Consider the following 18,647-nt stretch of genomic DNA (forward strand, 5'->3'; position numbering starts at 1 on the left):
CCTTATTGATTTGCAAGAGGCTCCATCCAATTTTAATGAAAAGTTTAAATCTCCGATGCAGCTGTCAGAGATGCTGATGGTTGCAGTTCTCTGCAGTTCTAATTGTTTCAATAAGTTCCACTAATGACTCAGAGGCTAATGAAGGTGTAGATCTGATTGATGGAGCTTAGAAAAGCGATGTAATTAGAAGTTTCCTCTCCCAATCAAAAGAGCCAACTATATTTATCAGTCCAACTTGCTACTATTTTTTTTCCTATTTTGAAAAATACACTTAAATATATCCCACTGGTCTTGGCAGGGTAGCGGGGAGGACATGAGAGCCATGTCTGGTTGTTATATAACCCTCCAATTAAGTTAGGGTCTTATTTCCTCTTTTAGGTTTCATATTCTGTCTTCAAAGTGGAAGCTTCAAATCTCTTCAGTTCATTTCTGCCTCGGTTGCCTCCGGAACGAGGAGCCAGGATGTCACCTAGCAACCAGGGCTCTGCTTATAGAAACATGAGCCTCAGCCTGGCTAAGGGAGGAAAATCACCAGTTGGAATGAGAAGTTTTAGCTTTGAACTAGAGACCAGCCAGAGGCATAGCACCCAGTGAGATGCCATAGCCAGAAGCCCTCCCAGGGGAACCCCAGGTTTGCAGAGCCCGGATGCAGAGGTGGGGTGAGGGATGGTTTCAGGTGCAACCAGGAGCTTTGCTCCCCATCCTGGGAGTGACAAGAAGCTGAGTGCTTTCTACTTGAGCCCAGAAAGGAGGCTCTAACTCCCCTATTTCTTATCCCCTGAGGGATCTGAGATAGGTAGCTTTGTCTTTTGGGATCCCTGGTGCTCCCAGTGGTCAATATTGCCCCAGGGTTCAATTCTTCACTCAAGAATTTGGGCATTGGGGTGCCTGGGTGGCTCAGTCAGTTAAGCACCCGAGTCTTGACTTTGGCTCAGGTCACGATCTCCCATTCGTGAGATCGAGCCCCATGTCTGGCTTCGAACTGGGCATAGAGCCTGCTTGGGATTCTCTCTCTCCCTCTCCCTCTCCCTCTGCCCCTCCACTGCTCGCTCTCACTCTCTCCCTCTGTCTCGTTCTCTCTCTCTCAAAAAAAAAAAAAAAAGAATTTGGGCATGAAGGCTGTTCCCTGGGTGGGGGTTTAGGGGGTGGTCAGCTTTATCACTTGGGTCTGAGTAAGAATGTATAAAAACCCTCAAGGGGCCTCCCATGCTGTGAGGTTAAGGGTTATATTAATACCTCCAGGGTGTTCTACTTCGGTCCTCAGAAGGAGAGGTGTGGCCAGAAGCAGGGAAAAGCGGACTCACTCAGTTTCTGAGGGAAGCAGAAACTTCTGGCCTCCAGTGTTGTAATCCTACTGGCAAACTGCCCCTATTTACTAGTATCTTGAAACAATCCATTCCCAAACACACACACACACACACACACACACACACACACACACACACACTCACTCACACACCCATCGCAGATTCCCAAGATTCCCATTCCTTCTTATTTTCCCTTCTCTTTCCCCACAGGACTTGCTCTGGCCAAGGGAATATTATTCAGCATTACTGAAAAGGAGCAGAGACCTTGAATGTTCTTCTGTGGTTTGGCTTGCTCTTCCACCCTCTGCTGCAGAAGGACAAGGCTCAGGTAGCCACTGGCCCAAGGAGAATGAGGAGACATGTGTTGCACAACCGAATTTACCTATAGCCTGAAAGGGAGCCAACCCAGCTGATCCTCAAACCCATGAACAAGAAAAATAAAAGGTTTGCGGTTGTCAGTCACTGAGCTTTGAGGACTATTTGTTAAGCAGCTTTACTGCAGCAAAACCTGACTATTATATTGTTTATTATTCCCTATCACTATTTCCATCTAGATTTCCTGGTTCCTGTATTTTCCGAGGTCTGGTTGGTCAGCTTTCCCTTCAATTCTATGAGCTTTAGCGTATCCTTCTAATAAAGTCTTCTCTTTGCTAACGTTAGTTGGAATTGATTTCTGTGGCTTGGAATTCAGAACCCTGACTGCTAGGGCTCATCTACCGATTCCCTGCTGAATTGCATGCTCCTTGGTCTGAATTCAGAAGCTTTCTCATATGATCTGAACAGTCTATTCCAGTCTTTCTTCCTATATCCTTTTCTTTTCAGATAACCTCTGCTGCATCCAACTGAAACAACTTGTGCCCTGGACAATGTCTGGGGGACTTTGCATACATTTGCCTTGCCTAGAATATTCTCTTCCCATCTCCAGCCGCTGAAGTCCTGTGCTCCTTTCAAGGCTCCACTCAAATATCATCTCCTCTATGAAGCTTTCCCTGGTTCTCCTGGGAGAGCCTCTCCCCTCTGCAATACTGCAAGCAATGACCTCTCCTCAGATGGAGCTTACCTTCTTTGACAGAGCTGCTATGCTTTATTCCCCACCAGAGGGGGACTCACTGAGGCCATCTCTCAGGATAAGCAGAGAGAGTCCAGGTTCTTTTCCTTCACACTCATTCCTGCTAGTCGCTTTCCATGGTATTTCCTGACACTTGGGGTTATGGCCTTGTATTATCTATTTTTGTACCCATGACGCCAAGCTCAGGGCCTAGAACAAAGGTATGCTTGAAAGTACTGTCGATTGTTTGAATGCAGATATGAACCAATGCTCATCTTCTCTAGAATCTCACACCAGAGTAAGCACAAAATAGAAATATATTTTTGGCCAATGATGTGTTTCCTTTGATCCCAAGATGGGACCTGACTATCATCTTATTTACCTTATCTGGAGCTGAAGTTCTATCTGGAGTGAGCCACGGGCCAAACATTATGGGAACACATCCAAATGGAGCACCCAACATTTAAAATTCACTCAGCCTGCTACAGTTGGTGGGACCATCATAGATTTAGTACATGTAACCCATGAAACTGAGGTCCAGTGCAAGGAAGTAAGAAACCAAACTTTACACAGACTATAAAGGGAAGCTTGAGAATTGGAAGCCAGATCCCCAGGTTGTTAGTCCTCTACTTTGTACTAGGAGTAGTAGACCAGAGAGGGTCCAAGCTGGGTTTTTCCATTTTCCATAGGTCTTCCTACACAGTCTGTTGATGGGGAGGGCATCACCATCACTGTACCAACCTCCACAGACACAAAGGCTGCTCTTCTGTGCCCGGAAGGATTCTTAAAATAATAGTGCTGCCTGCCTCTGTGGGCTGAAGCCAGCTGTCTTGGTACACTCAGTTCCTGAATTACAATTTCCTGTTCTTTACATGTGGCGATAATTGGTGTCACAGTAAGTGGTCAGCCATTCCTCCTTCTGTCTTTGTGGCCAAGGCTTGATTGCAGGAAAGAGATCCAGGATGGAAGGAGCCAGGTGAGTGTCATATGATAGGGCAGGCAGAACTTTTGGAGCCAGAAAGATCTGAGTTCAAATCCTGGCTCTGCCACTGGCTGGCTCTGTGGCCTCCATTTTCTCATTTGTAAAGTGGGGGTTAAAACAGCACCCATCTCAGGGATCTAATGTGAAATAAATATTGTGTCTGACATAATAATGTGGTTAGTGAGTAGTATTTTACTCTGTAGGATAAGAAAGAAGGCTGTCTTAGGCTAGACTGCCCCAAAGCAGATCCTGAGTCAAGTTTATTTGGGAGGTTATCCTGGAAAACGTCAGTATGAGAGCAGGAATGTGTCAGAAAAGGGACGGTAGTGATAGTGGGTGCTTTGATGTGTCAGTGACCCCTGTGAGTGATTGGAGTTCAGCCCCACCAGGGACCTCTGGGACATGGGGTGGAACACGCTTCAGAGTTGTCTCTCCTTCAGAGAATGAGGAAGTTGGAGTTTTATTCACCCCAATTCCCATCCATCATTAGTGGAGGGCTGCTGGAGGGTGAGGCTTAACCCCCTGGCATAGCTTGCTCTGGGAACCAGCTCAGTGGGCTTAAGTAGCTAGAGAAAGCCTTCTTCAGGCAGCAAGTTGCAGCTACGGGAAACTGGACATCATGGGGTCCATGTGCAAGGGAATGGTCAAGGTGAGGCCTCCACAGCATCTGCGACAAGGGCCCAAAGCTCATCAGGAGAAGCCACATCTCTCACATCAGGTCTGAGCTTGGGCTAGAACGAGGATGGCAAATCTAAAGTCAGGAGCTGGTGCAGGTAGCCCTGGGGGGTGGGGAGTGAATCAGAAATGACGTTAGGAGTTCTAGACTTTTGCCATCAACTGTTCTGGAGGCCCAAACCCTGCATTCCTGGGTGCTGGTTACACTGTGAGACTGTGAGGCAGGTCAGATTTCTCTCTGTTAGCATGGGCAACTAGGGACTACATTGAGAGACTTTCTCACTCTTTTCAAAACATAAGGGCCCCTGTTTCCCACATCTACCCTCCTCCACTCCCACAGTAGGACTGAAGCTTAAGACTTCGTACTGAGTGCTGGGTAAGGGTGTGTGTGTGTGTGTGTGTGCGCGTGAGTGCAAGTCCTGGAAGGGCTATCTAGAAGATGGCCACTTGGCTCATCAAATGCAGTGGTTTCAACCTGGGCTGAGCTGAATAGCACAATAAGAGATAGGCAGCATGGAAGGGGTGGAAAACAGAATGAAGGAGCCCTATGCATGAGAAACGTGCTGAATTCTGTGTGAATCCTCCCAAGGCACAGCCTGCTTTAAAAGCCACTGGATAGAAGTATCTGGAGATGCCTTATGCTGTTAGTCAAGTGCCAGAAATTCCCACCAGGTTTGGGTTTGAATGGATTATTTGAGTTCCCTGCATGCTTTTCTGATAGAATTACAAAAAGGCACTAGGCTTTGTGATTTCCAGTGTAACTATGTTGAAATGAGAAGGAAGCATCAAAGAGCCTTGCCAACGTTGTGGAAAAATCGCCCATGAACAAAACTTTCAGCAGCCAATTTCCATTGTAGCTTTCTCTGGAGTTTATAAATGTATGTACCGATAACAATTGTCATGATTATCGATGGTATTGATCACCATTGCTGTTTTAGTGAGAGCCTTCTATCTGCCGTCTATCTAGATTTTCATATCTTATTGCATTGAAGCCTCACAAGAATTCAGATAGAAGGAAATAAAGGCACCAAAGGTTGATGGATCTGCTCAAGGTTGCACAGCAGGTAAGTGGTAGGGCTGGGATTCAGCACCAGATTTCTCCGGTTTCAAAGCCTCCTCTTTCAAGTCTTCACTCCATGTATGAGGTGAGGTATTTGGAAACTGATTTCCTTCTGGTGATAAAATGTTATTCTTGTGTAAGCACTGAGATCATTTCTTGACGTCTTCATCTATTCTTCGTCATAATCTGAATTTGCAGACCTCCCCATAGCCACATGGCCTCCATGGTTTTGACTCAGCTTCCAGGTTTGGTGATGTCTCCATGCCAGCTGCCAAGGCTGCAAATTTACAGACCAGATCCAGCATCCAGATTTGTTTAGACTGGCCTACACGGTGTTGCAAAGGAATCTGAAGTTACGCTCACAACTTGGGAGATTTGATATCAAAATCAGGACTTCCAGCTCTTTTGGGAAAATCAAAATATCTATAACAGTGATGGCAGCTCCCTCTTCAGTTCACTACCATCCCCATCTGTCTCTACTGCCTCCCTGTCATGGGTGTCAAGTGATAGGCCCACATTGCACCACACTTAGCACTGTTTTGTGGGCTTATTTAGAGAAAATTAAATTTTTCTAATTCCTTTACCCTGCCGATTGTTTTCTCACTTTCCTGGACTCTAAAGGCATTTGCATTTTTGACACTTGAAAATCAACTTCCCCAAATACAGTTCTTTGGAGACCGTGGGAAATCCATCCTGGGTTTTATCCTGTCTTCTCTTCTGTGCTCCTATCCGGCTGAATGGCACAAAGACACCAACTCACCTTCAAACAAGCCTTTTTAAATTACGGCTCTAACATTTGGTATTGCTTCTCCAGCCTCCGCTTCCTTGTCTGGAAAATGACTCCAGGTCACTGCATCTGGATAGTCAACCAAAAGCCAAGCCAAATGGCTAGTCCCAAAACCCTGGGAGCCAGCCCACCAAATGAGTAATTCACTACATCATTTGACCCTTTGTAGTCTGTTTTCATTGGTCAGTTCATCTTGTCTCCATAACAGGATTTTATGGAATATTTAAATATTGTCTCCCCCAGCTCTCTGCTGCTGCAGCTGGAGACTGAGGTGCCAAGATGGAGTAGGGAGGGGGACGTTGACAGGGAGAGAGGCCACAAAAGAAAGTCAGGCTGGAGGGGGTGGGGGCATGAGGAGAATACATTCATGAGACTGTGTTCTTTATTATAAAGACTCATAAATACATTCTCTTTATGAATAAGAAAACATAAATGAAGAATATGCTCATAAAAATTCTCCTTATTAAAGAATATATTACACTTTCCTCTCCCTCCACTTCCCCTCTCTCCACCCTTAAGCTCCAGCAGCAGAAGAGGAAATGGAAGCAAGGACACACTGAATGTTCTATGTAAATGCTGTTACAAGGACAAAATGAAAACTGGTCAATTAAAACTAATTCAACAAAAACAAGTAAATCTATCAAAGCTGCCATTCAGCCAATTGGGAAATAGACTAGTACTTTTCTTGTAGGTACTTGGGAAGATTAAATGAGCTAATGATGCTGTTGCCTGTAGCACAGCACTCCACAAACAGCAGCTATCATCATGCTGAGCCAGATGGTGCCACCACTCAGCCTGTCAGCCAGATGTACCACCTGAGTCAACTTTAACTTCCCCTCCTGTCCGCCTTCAAATCCAGTCAAAACCCAGATTCCATCTTGCATGGTGACTAACCGACCCCCGGGTGTGGAAGGGAAGGAATTAAGGATGTCTTGAGAGTTAAACCAGGAACTGGTTCGTGACGGAGTGAACCGAAGTGTAGAGGCCCGAGAACAAGCTCCAGGCCCGCAAAGGGATCAACCCCTTGAGGGAGAAAGGGTCCCTCGATGAAGGTTGATGAACCAGGGAAGCCTGAACAAGGAGGCGTAGAGGTTGTATACTGGCAGGGCCTGCCCATCCTCTGCCCAGGAAAGGCTGAAGCCAGTAGAAGGTCACGTTCTGGGGGCACATGGGTGGCTCAGTCGGTGAAGCATCCAACTCTTGGTTTCGGCTCAGGTCATGATCTTACAGTTTGTGGGTTCAAGCCCCACATTGGGCTCCACACTGACAGTGCCGGGCCTGCTTGGGATTCTCTCTCTCTCTCTCTCTCTCTCTCCCTCTCTCTCTCCCTCCCTTCCTCCCTCTGTTTCTCTCTCTCTCTGCTCCCCCTGTGTGCTCTCACTCTCTCCCTCAAAAATAAATGAATAAACTTAAAAAAAAGAAGGTCACATTCTGGTTTCCTCTTCACCCAGCCACCATCAGGTAACTTGGCTTCCTGAGGAGCAACGCCCCTAGGGACAGAATGTGCTCGTCCTGCTGGTGCGAACCTTCAGTCTGCTTGAAAGTAGCAAATTCTCTTTCTGGTTTGTTCTCATTTCTCGTTCCTTGTTGGCAATGTTTATTCAGGCGTCTAATAACTTCTGGACTTCAAAGATTGAATTTCTGAGCTTACACGACTGAGGCAGTGATTCATTCTCCAAGATCAATGTCCCCTGGTGGGGGGCCTTTCTGCGAGGCCAGTGCCCAGACCCCACAGTAGCTGTGGGCTCTTCTCACGGGCAGCCTCAACCACCTCACCAAGACAGTAGCCTGGAGCAGAAGGGAAGATGCGGACTGCTGTGGAAGAGAGTCAGGTTTGAATGTCCTCACGAGGCGGCAGCAAATTGTGTTCTTGAGCAGGACTTATGGCCTTTCCTAATATTGCTGGAGAGGAAGGGGGAAAGTTCCTCCCCACATTAGCCTGAAAATCTAATTGAGGAGAATTCCGTTGCCTAGACAATGGCATATTAAATTGTTCAGCAAAAGCAAGAATTTATAAAAAATTGTCCCTGATCTATAGAACTAGGGAACATAATAAATCTCCCAGGAATTTTAGCCACGCTTAGGATAGATCATCCTCGGAAATTGCATTAGCATGCAGATGAGATGGGCAGAGGGCTGCAGGCTCCTGAAGCAAGAGAACAGTACTCCAGAGCAGCCTGGCCTTTTGTGGTAATGAGCGTGTGTCCAAAGTACATTCAAGAGAAGGAAAGAGGTGAAGGGAGAGGGTACTGATGACCTACTTTGTGCAGGCACAGGGCTGGTAACCCTCACTATGTATCGTCTGTTTGAACCATCGCCGTGTGCCCACAGAGCAGAGCATTTGCTGTTTTTCTGTTTTTTAAATCTCCATTCTGATGAGTGTCTTAGGGTGGCAAACGAGAGAGAAGCTTAATTAAAAAGCAGTCGCTACTAGGTAAATACTGCTGGATCCCACAGAACAAAAAAAAAAAAAAAAAAAAAAAAAAAAAAGAGGAAAAGCTAACCCAAGGCTGGAGGAAAGGCAGAAGCCAACAGCAGGTCTGTGGACTCGGCAGCAGGTTTGCTGACCGTCCCTCTGCATTACCATGACTCAGCAACCTAAGGTCTAGGCCCTTCAGTTCAAGGACAGAGAATGTGCTGGATGGAGCAAGATTGGGTTCTCCCCTGGACCTGTCAGAGCTAGCCAAGGGGTCAGGGACACACAGTATAGACAAAACCAATGAGGACTCATCCATGTTCCTAGAGGTGCAGTGTTGGCAAAATGCCCAATGTCCCAGCAGAAGGTGCTAGGGTATGTGCAAAATCAGCATCCCTGCCTTCCTAGGCTTCTCCCGGGCATCTCTCATCCAGGAGCCTGCATATTCATCAGGGCACTCATTTGGGGGCAGCAGAGAACGTAGCCTCTGAGATTTAGAAGGCCATGACTATTTGATCCCCAGTGGCCTCAGGACATCAGCAGCAAGGGTCTCTGTTCTGTTCTCACTCTGCTTTCAGGTGGTCAGTCTGGCTTGTCTGGAGCTTATCTCTTCCTGGAGTTATTTACTAAAGTCTGTAGATGATCTCCAACTTCTGAAATACTCTGATATTTTGCTGGTCTGCCCCTAAGTGCGTCGTCACTGGCCACATGATCTGGCCCCAAGTCGACAGGGAGAGGTATTTTAACGGACTATATTTGCCCCTGAGTGTAAAAGCCCTGCCAGTATCCCCTGCTGGGATCAGGGGGTCCTCACTTCTTCCCACGCCACCTCAATTCAGCTGCTTCCACATGGGAAGCTCTGGTATGTTGCAGCCCATTCCCAAACCCCACTTCTGTATGAATCAGAATGAGAGAAGCCAGATTCAGAAATACACTAAATACTTTACATACATAATCTCACTTAATTCTCAGAACAACCTGGTGAGAGGGGACTATTTTCTATTCCTCTCCTCATTTGACAAGTGAGAAAATTTAAGTGCAGAGAGACGTCACAACCAGCCCAAAAGTCACACCTAGCAAACGGCAAAGGCAGGACTTGGATCCAGACAACTGGAGTCCAGATCTAAGTGCTTCATCTCTGTGCTCCTGCTTCTGGTTGTAAGGAACAGAAAAGAAAGTAGAAAAAAAAAAAAAAACAAACAAGTAGAACTGTAGCTGGTTATTCCATTCATCTATTGCTGTTTAGGTAGCCATTCCAAACGGAATGGCTTACACTAATGGCAGTCATTTATTTTTCTCACAAATCTGCAATTTGGGTTCAGCAGGGATGGCTTGTCTCTGCTGCTCATGGAATCAACTGGGACAGCTGGGCTGAGGCAGGAAGCTCTACTTGCCATGTGGTTCAGTCATATTGCAAGTAGGATGGCGCTCGTTGGTGGTTTCTCTCCACACGGGCCTTTCTATGGGCAGCTTGGGCTTCCCCTCAACATGGGGGCTTGGTTACAAAAGCAAGCACCTCTTGAGAAAGAGTGTAAGCTGCCAGTTTCTTAAGGTCTGAGGATGGAAAATGGCATAATGTAACTTCCACTCATGTTAATAGTCATGCGATAACTAATTAACAGACACCCCCTCCCCACCTCTTAAGAAGAAGGTCAAAGAATTTGGGGGCCATATTTTAAATCTACCGTATTTGCTTAAGCAGAGGGTAAAGTTTATTGGAAGTAGTCATGGTATCTCACGGATTCCAGAAGAAGGGCAGGAACCAACAAAAAAACCCAGATGCGTCAGCACTAAGAGCAATTTCCTTAGATGTTTCCAGAACTGTGCCATCAAAGTGACTCAGTCTACCTGTCCTCTAGCTTCTGTGCTTCTCACTGCAAAATCCCAAACTCTTCAAAAAGTAATCAGAGTATCACACTGGGGTCAGGTGCCGACCCTGGATTCATCACTTGTGGCCAAAGGCCTAAGCCTGCACTTCAGACATACTTTTCCAAAGGAGGGAAATGTTTAATGCCCTGTTTTACAGGTGGGTAAACTGGAGTTCAATGAGTGTAAGTCATTTACCTGTGAGTTGTAGCGAAGTCCCACTGAGCCCTGCTAAGCTTAAATTGGGTGGGCCCTATGACTTGCAGACATAAGAGAGAAAAATAAATACCTACTGTTAGAGTCCACTGACACCTGGATAGTTTGTCATATGGCATTATGGTGGCAAGAGATTACAACCAATGTTGGATCTTTCCAGATCTTTAAACTATCCCTTGACCATCTTTATAAATGCCTACTTCAAGACCTAGACAAAATCTTGAATTTGTCTTTCTCAGATTTCAGTACTTCAATCCACATGAATTCATTTAAAGAAAGTTTTTTTTTAATGAGTTAATGAAACCAAGAGATTATTTAAGAATTTCATAATAATGAGAAAGGGATGAGGTGGGCCATTTTCTTTGCTGGCTGTATAGAACAATCAAAGCCAACTGGCTTAAAATTGGCGTATGATTCTGAACTTTAAAAGAAGCTGGAAAAAAGGGAAAGCCAACATTGAAGAAAGAATGCATCTAGAAGAAGCCAGAATTTATTGCTGGGATAATAAATTAGAAATTTCTGGAAGGAAAACCTATCTGAAATGACAAAAAGTGACCCCAAATCACAAGTATTTTAAATTCCAGAGCTCACAGGAAAGCTTAAGTGATTTACTGACTTTTTTGCCAGTTCCCATTTCATTGGGCAGAGATCACTGTAGTAGATAAAATTCTACAGAAATAAACCTGCCTTTGCCAAAAGAAATAGTAATATAAACTGTTATTTACATTTGCCCTTCAAAATACCTCCTGAAGGCTGAGTTCTGGTCACAGGCTTCCATTAGAATCCAAATGGATTACACTCAGATTTGTGCTTCTTATTCTAAGGCACATAAAGCTAACATTTGGGGCTTTCTTCCAGGGAAAAGAAACATCCTCCAGATCACAGTGTATTCTAACAAGCACTTTAAAAGTTTTAAAAATGTCAATTGTTGCAAACAGGGCTAGCCAATTACATTCCAACAAGCAGAAGGAATAGGAAAACAGATCAAACTCAGAGAATACATCTCGGTCACCTACTCTGTGCCAGGAATGGTGCTCAATGTTGCACTTAGAAAGTCTTTTACTAATAGCAATAACCAATACTTTTTGACTGTGCAACATCCCAATGGCTGATCCATGTTCTTATTTCCTTGCTCAACAAGTTTTAGAAAGGTATTCCTTCATCACTGAATGTACTAAATTTGCCCACAGCAGACAGCATACAAATTGTGTGTGTGTGTGTGTGTGTGTGTGTGTGTGTGTGTGTGTGTAATCTTTGCAGACAGTTTTAGTGCCAGGGAAGAGATAGCCTTGGACAAATCATCATTTACCAGGCTTTTACTCTACTCACAATTATATGTCATGCAGATATTTCATTATCAAGAAAATTATTATTGCTATAATTGAGATAATACTAGCTAGAACTTCTTGACTGTCTAACGTGTACTATGTCCTGTGTACATCTCATATAATCCTCATATAACCCCAATTATTACATTAGTTTTCCAATTTCCCTAAAATTGTTCCAGTATTTTTTTTAGATCAGGAAACTGAGGCTCAGAAAAGTGATCACCTTTCAGGAGTTTCCATGACTAGTAAGTCGTGGGGCTGGAACTAGAGCCCAAATCTACTGAACCCAAGGTCCCTGCTCTAAACCACCTCCCTAAACTGCCCCAATTTTAGCTTAAAGGAATTTTTTAAATATACAAACTTTCCCAGCAGAAGAGATAACTTGACAGCATGTTAAAAGTGAGACAGCAGATGGGTCTATGGCAACTGACTGAGAGTGCTCCCAGAAAGCGAAACTTCCACCAGCAGCAGAGCAAATGCAGCCTGGCTTGCCCCTCAGAGGGAGGCCAGGAATGACTGCCACTGGTTACTCTGGGGGTCTGGGGAAAGAAAGGGCTACATGGCCCATAGGCTGCTTAAGAATCAGTTAAAGTCCACCTCTCCTTTCCCACTCCATGCAGCCGGTGCTTGCCCCTCCCACCTCCCAGAAAACTGTCATTCTGTTATCTGGGGAGGGCAAGGCAGGGTTTTTGGATTGAGGACATCAGACACAGTTCAGAGTGGGAGTACCATACCACAAACAGGGCGTTTCAATAAACAATTATATACTGGACAACTGAGCCCCAGCCCAGTCCTCAACTTTCCTCCCAAAATAGCTCTAAGAATGGGTAGCCAGGCCCATCCACTCTAGGTAGGAGGCTCCACAGCCTTCTCTGGGGACGACGACCAGCCTAAGAAGGCAGATCTGAAGACCTGACTTCAGTGATGCCCACAAGGAAACAGCCCAGGCAGACCACCCTGTGGTGAAGCCCATCATCTCCAAGAACAGTCCACCCATGGCCTTCAAGCTTCCAATCAGCTCCTTGCTGTCCCACTCTTAACATGAACCAATGAGCAGGGATCAATAGACATTTGAGAAAAGACTTTAAATGAAATAAGTAAATAAGTAAATAAGTAAATAAGTAAATAAGTAAATAAATAAATTTTTATGGAGGAGATACTCTACTACCAAAGAAACTAACAACAAAATCCACCATAGAAAAATATATAATGCATATTCAAAACAAGAACAGGGTATTAGAAGAAAAGGAAGGAAGGAAGGAAGGAAGGAACGAAGGAAGGAAGGAAGAAAGAAAAGAAAGAAAAAGTGAAAGGAAAGGAGGAAAAGAGAGGGAGAGCGGAAGGAAGGAAGAGAGAGAGAGAAAAGGAACATTTAGAGAACAAATAAAGTTCTTGAAAGTTAAAAAGCATGACAATATAAATGAAAAAATCAATAGAAGTTCTGGAAGAAAGAAGGTGAGAAATATTCTAGAAAGTAAAGGAAAAAATCAAAGAGAAAAAAATGGGAAAAAATATTAAATGAATGAATGACAAATACAAGATGCACAGCATCCATATAACAGGAAGGCCAGGAAGAGAAAGCAAGGAAATCAGAAAACAAGAAATGCTTTACAAAAGAATCTAAGACAATTGCCCAGAACCGAAGAACATAGATTTCCAGATTGAAAGGTTCTATTATATTGGATCTTTAGGTACTTGAGGCATGTCATCATGAAACTTCAGAATACTGAGACTATCCTACAACCTTCCAGAAAGAAAATACAGGTCACATACAAAGAACCAGAATCAGAAGGTCTTCAGAGTAACCAAAAGCAATGTAATCAATATTATAAAGGAAAATTGTTTTTGATCTAGAACTCTACACCCAACCATAATATCAACCAGTGTCAGGGTGGAACAAAAACATTTTCAGACACACAAAGTCTCAAAAAATTTCAAAAAAAGTCCCATGCACTCTTTCTAAGAAAGCTTATGGAGGATGTGCTCCAATAAAACAAGCGAATAAACCAAGAAAGAGGAAGGCATGGGCTTTAGGAAACAAAGGATCTAACCCAGGAGCGAGGCAAAAGTGATGGTGGTAAAGGGAAATTTCAGAACAGTAAGTGTGCAGGAGACAAAATACCATATTGACTAGAGCAGTCAGAAGGCACCAGGGGAGAGATTTCCTTAAGAGAAACTGAAAGAAAATCTAGTGGATCTGCCCATTCTGACAGGAGAATTGGACAACTGGGAGAATGATAGGGGCTGAACGAGTGAAGTACGCAGGAAACTAAGCAAACAAAGAAGCAAACACAGACAACAATTCACTAAAGAGGAGAGCACTTTGTTCAGGAAAGAGAAGTAATCATAGTATATTCCATGGCTCAGCTATGAAAAGCATTTTCATAGGATGATGGAGACCAAATGTTGAAAGAACCCAAATTATAATTGGATCATATTGGTAGGATGGGGGTCATGGGGACTCTGTGTGTGTGGTGGGGATAAAGGAGCAAAAGAGAATCAAACCTCAATCTCCCTAGTGCCAGGAAACCCCCAATTTCACACAAACCAAGAAGCAAGATAATAGCAAATTCTTCAGAGAATGGGCTGTAGATACAAAACCATCAGCTGAAAGAATTAAACCTGTTGCTGTTGTTGTTGTTGTTTTTCTTGAGGAAGGTGAGAAACACGAGGGCTGATTTTCACAGCCAGACCTATTTTGCTCTTTAAATCAGGAACTTATATAACACGATGTAAAAATTAATAATTAAAAAAAACAATTAAACTTCATTCACTTAAATGTTTTTCACTGCAACGAGTACTTAACAAATTAGCCTAATTAAGTCAGATCTCTCAGGATTTGTACAGCCCTTTTCATCTCTCTCCAAGTAAATGAATGTCTCATGCAAGAAGAGATAGTTTAACAAGCAGTACGCCCACTTCTGCGTTCTCCCCTGGGTTGCAGGAGCGAGGGGGCTGAGAGGTGGGATGCAGGTGCAACGTGGGCTTCGCCACTGAGCTACATTCACAGAGATTTCAAAGGCAGAAAGGAGGTAACAGACTCTCCTTCCTCTGGAATGGCGCATGTGGGGACTCATCAGGCCAGAGTTGCTGCCGCAGCCTACATTGTCCCCTTCCAGTAGCCTCACTCAAGGCTGCATTGCTACCGGGAAGTTGGCTGCAAGTTGCAGACGTGTTAGTGGAAGGCAGCAAATTTCTGCCTCCTGGAACCCCAACTGCAGTGGTGGACCAGGAGGTGGCTGACTTGGGTCCATTAGCTCTTCCAGCAACTAATTCCATGAAACCTCGGGAGAGCCTTGATAGAGTCACAGCTTAGTGCCCTAGGGCTTCGAAGCAAAGCTGTGCTCTATTCCAGAAGTAACAGCTTTCCTTTTGAGAAGCAGCTTGTCCATTGCTACTAGGGCTGACTGTAGGAGACCAAGTGACCATGTAATCTGAACTGCTCATTGTGAACCAGATGCTGTCTGATTGTCCAAGCCGCGAAGGTGGCTTTGTGTGTGCAGCAGCGTATCATCACCGAGTAAAAGTGACAGACCTGATATTGGGCTCGCTCAGGTCCTGAAAGCATAAGAAAGCTGCTTCAGCAGGTGCTCAGTCTCAGATTCCTATGGTCCCTCCACTCCCTCCAGCCTCACCTATGGCTTTGTGGGGAGTCCTTGATGACCAGGTGATTGAGGAAGAAAAACCTGGGAGCTAGACTGGGAGTTATGGATGGGTCTACACAGGGTGCTGCACCTACTAGATGTAGACTACTATAGCACCGTACAGAGGGAAATCTCCCTGAGGGCAGAATTTTAAGCAATACGGTGAGTTGGTCCCTGAAAAGAAAGATGGATGGTCAGAGGTAGAACTCTATGGTGATTCAGGAAGTACTAAGGGTTTGGCTGGATGATCAGAGATTCAGGAGAACAAAAATGGAAGACTGGTAACAAAGAGATCCAAGAAAGAGATGTGCAGACAGACCTCTTGGAATGGGTACAGAGTGCAAGGATATCTCTGTCCTGGGTGAATGCTCATCACAGAGCACCCGCGGGAGAGGAGACTTTCAATAATCTGGTTAACAAAAAGAGATGCGGATGTCAGCAGCCTCTTTACCAGTCACACCTGATGGGCAAGCACCGTGGCTATGGTATCAGGGATGGAGTTCGTGCAGGTCCTCAACAACATGGGTTTGTTTCTCTTTCCCAAAATTGACCTTCACAACCTACCAATAGCAGAGACCACTACTGACGCCCCTGATATAACACCATTGCCCAGAAGAACCAGCTGGGCCATTGGGGGAAGGTGGATTACCCTGGACCTCTCCCAGCATGGCAGGAGCAGCTGGAATATTTTCCTGTCCTACCTGCAATGTTTCTGTCAGCTCCACCGTCCGTAGGCTTAAAAAAGCCTTATTCATTGTCATCGTATTTGCATACACAGGTTAATACTAAATGATCTAGATCGCATGCCTATCTCCAGACAAATGACCCTTGGCCAGTGGTATGGAATGTACTAACTAAAGACAAGTGATTCACTTTGGAACAGGATGAATCAACCTGTCAGCATTAGTTAGTAAAATAATTAGATTGGTGGTTTGTACCTACTGCTGATAGTAGGGCAGGTTTGAATGGTTAAGGCTGATCACATAGCTAAAGCCTGCTTATATGACCAGCTTACTAGAAGATACCCTACCAGAAGCAGGCTTCCTGGTATTTGAGGTGCTTCATACTCCTGGAGACTTGTGCATCCTATGCGGCCCAGAAATTTGAGGACAAAGAAGTCTGTGCCTGAGACCTCTGGGTTCCTTTGTATTCGTATTTATTTTCTACTGCTGCTGTGATGTATATACAGATGTCTATTTTATAGTCAAATGGAGATGTAGAATAGGGAATTTGAAGTTTTGAGGGGAAATATTGGGAAGGAATATACATATTTGGAAGCCATAAGCATACTGATGAATATTGATGTTATTTAACATGGGAGTAGATAAAAACAGAGAAGAGGCCTGAAGATTGAGCCTGGGTCCCACCAACACTGACCAGAGGAGAGATACCAATAAAGGAGGAGAAGAAGGAGTCACCTATGAGATGGGAGAAGCACCAACAATTTATGGTGGCCCAATGACAGTGAATTTAGTGTTTTAAGAAGGAAAGAGTGATCAACAATGTCACACACTGCTGAGAGCAAGATGTGGTTTGAGAATCAATCATAGGGTCTGGCAATATGGAGACCCTCTATAACCACAACAGATGTGTTTCCAAGGAGTTGGATTAAGGAAAGAATAGACATTAAGGCAGAGAAGATAGGGAACTTACACAATTCTTTTGAGGACCGTTTGAAGAAATGGCAGGAAATGAGAGGTCACAAGAGGGATCTTTTTTTAATGGGAGAGATTACAATATGTTTTTATGAGGATGAAAGCAATCAAGTAGGGAAGACAAAATGTGATAGTGCAGTATCACTTGTCTCTTGTACAGTCTGGGAGTAAGTGAGAGAGGGTGGTATCCAGGACCCAAATGGAGAGGTTGGCCTTAGCGGGGAGCATCGGCAGTTCATCCATGAGCACAGAAGGGAGGGAGGAGCGTGTGGGGGCAGGTGTGATGGGAGCCTGCAGATGGTCTTATCTGAAGGCTTCTATTTCCTCCGTGAAATAGGAAGCAACATCATCCGTTAAGAGGGTGGATTAGGGAGGAGATGTTGGAGGTTTAACGAGAGAGGAGAAAGTGTGAAATAGATTGGAAATGCAAAAGCCCACTTGATAATGGTTGGCAAGAGTTTAAAATGACACCAGTCAACATGGTGTTGTGGGGGTTTTTACCCCTCTTCTCTAAATATGTAGAACTACTTGGGCACAAATATAGAGCAGGTGAAGAGTCGAATTTACCTGAGGTTGAGTAGCCAGGTGAGTATATCTTCTGAGAGAGGAAAGATGAGCAAGGGAGATGAGGATTCATGCTGACATCACAATGGTGGCCCTGGAATCTAAGCAAGAGCAAGAGACAAGTGAGGACATGGGGAAGGTGAGGGGCAGAGCAAGGCTGAGAGGGTCAATCCTTTGATATCCCGGTAGAATCAAAAAATTGTCAGAGTTAGAGACCTGTTGGAGGGAACGCCATGGAAAGATACGAGGTAGTGTTCCACGAGTTTGGTGTTAAGATGAAGGCTCTGAAGATGGCAAAGCTACTAGTCATTACAAGGCCGAGGCATGGCCACGGGGGTCATGAAGTGAGGTCAAGACCAAGATCTTTGCAAGCAATGCCCTTGAGGAGCTGACATGTTGGGGTGCTGGTGGCTTATCTACAAAAACACTAAGGCCACTGAGAATGACGATCTTAGCTGTGGTGGGAAACAGTGAGGCAGGAGCCAAAACCTTCAGTGAATGACGGGCAGGGACAAGAAAATGGAGCAGCAGACTTGCTTCAAAAGAGCTAAAGAAGTCTTCCTCCCTAGGAAGGAGGAAGCAGCAATGAGGAACAGGGGCTGCCTGGCTCACTGCTAACCCCAGACGTAGGTAGGCTTCAGATTCAAAAAGAAAACCAACCACCACTTAAGGGGAATTCTAGAAAGCAGTGTCCTGAGGGTGAGCAAGATACAATCTTCTCAACTCCAGTAACTGACGTGGCCAAGCTATGCTGCGGGACAAATATGGCACCAGACAATGAGGGGACACACACACATACATACACACACATACACACACACCATCCCAGACCCTCCTGATGGCAGATCTTCAGCAGCATCATTGCTCCTTAATATTAAGGAGCCTATGTCCCAACATGGCACTGGGAAGTGGGAAAAGGGCCCAGGAATCAGAAGACCCATCACTTCACAGCTGTCCCTCAATGTCACCACTGTGGGGCTAGCCCAGCCGTGTTCACTCACTTCAGTCTACAGGTTGGAAAAATGAGGCTCAGAGAGTGAAGTGACTCAAAAGTCAGGGCAGAGCCAGGAATGACCCTATATCTTCTGAACCTTCCCAA

General features: G+C 44.9%; 1 protein-coding gene across 1 annotated transcript in view; it reads right to left on the minus strand.

Moving 5' to 3' along the window:
* The window catches only part of CCK (cholecystokinin), a 125,095-nt gene extending 107,462 nt beyond the window's left edge, over window positions 1-17,633 (minus strand). The window contains exon 1 of the mRNA XM_047874118.1: window positions 17,552-17,633. The gene's annotated coding sequence lies outside the window, so the exon portion shown is untranslated. The remainder of the gene's footprint in view (window positions 1-17,551) is intronic.
* Window positions 17,634-18,647: the final 1,014 nt, after the last annotated feature.

The sequence above is a fragment of the Prionailurus viverrinus genome, chromosome C2 (assembly GCF_022837055.1).
Source record: "Prionailurus viverrinus isolate Anna chromosome C2, UM_Priviv_1.0, whole genome shotgun sequence".
NCBI lineage: Eukaryota > Metazoa > Chordata > Mammalia > Carnivora > Felidae > Prionailurus > Prionailurus viverrinus.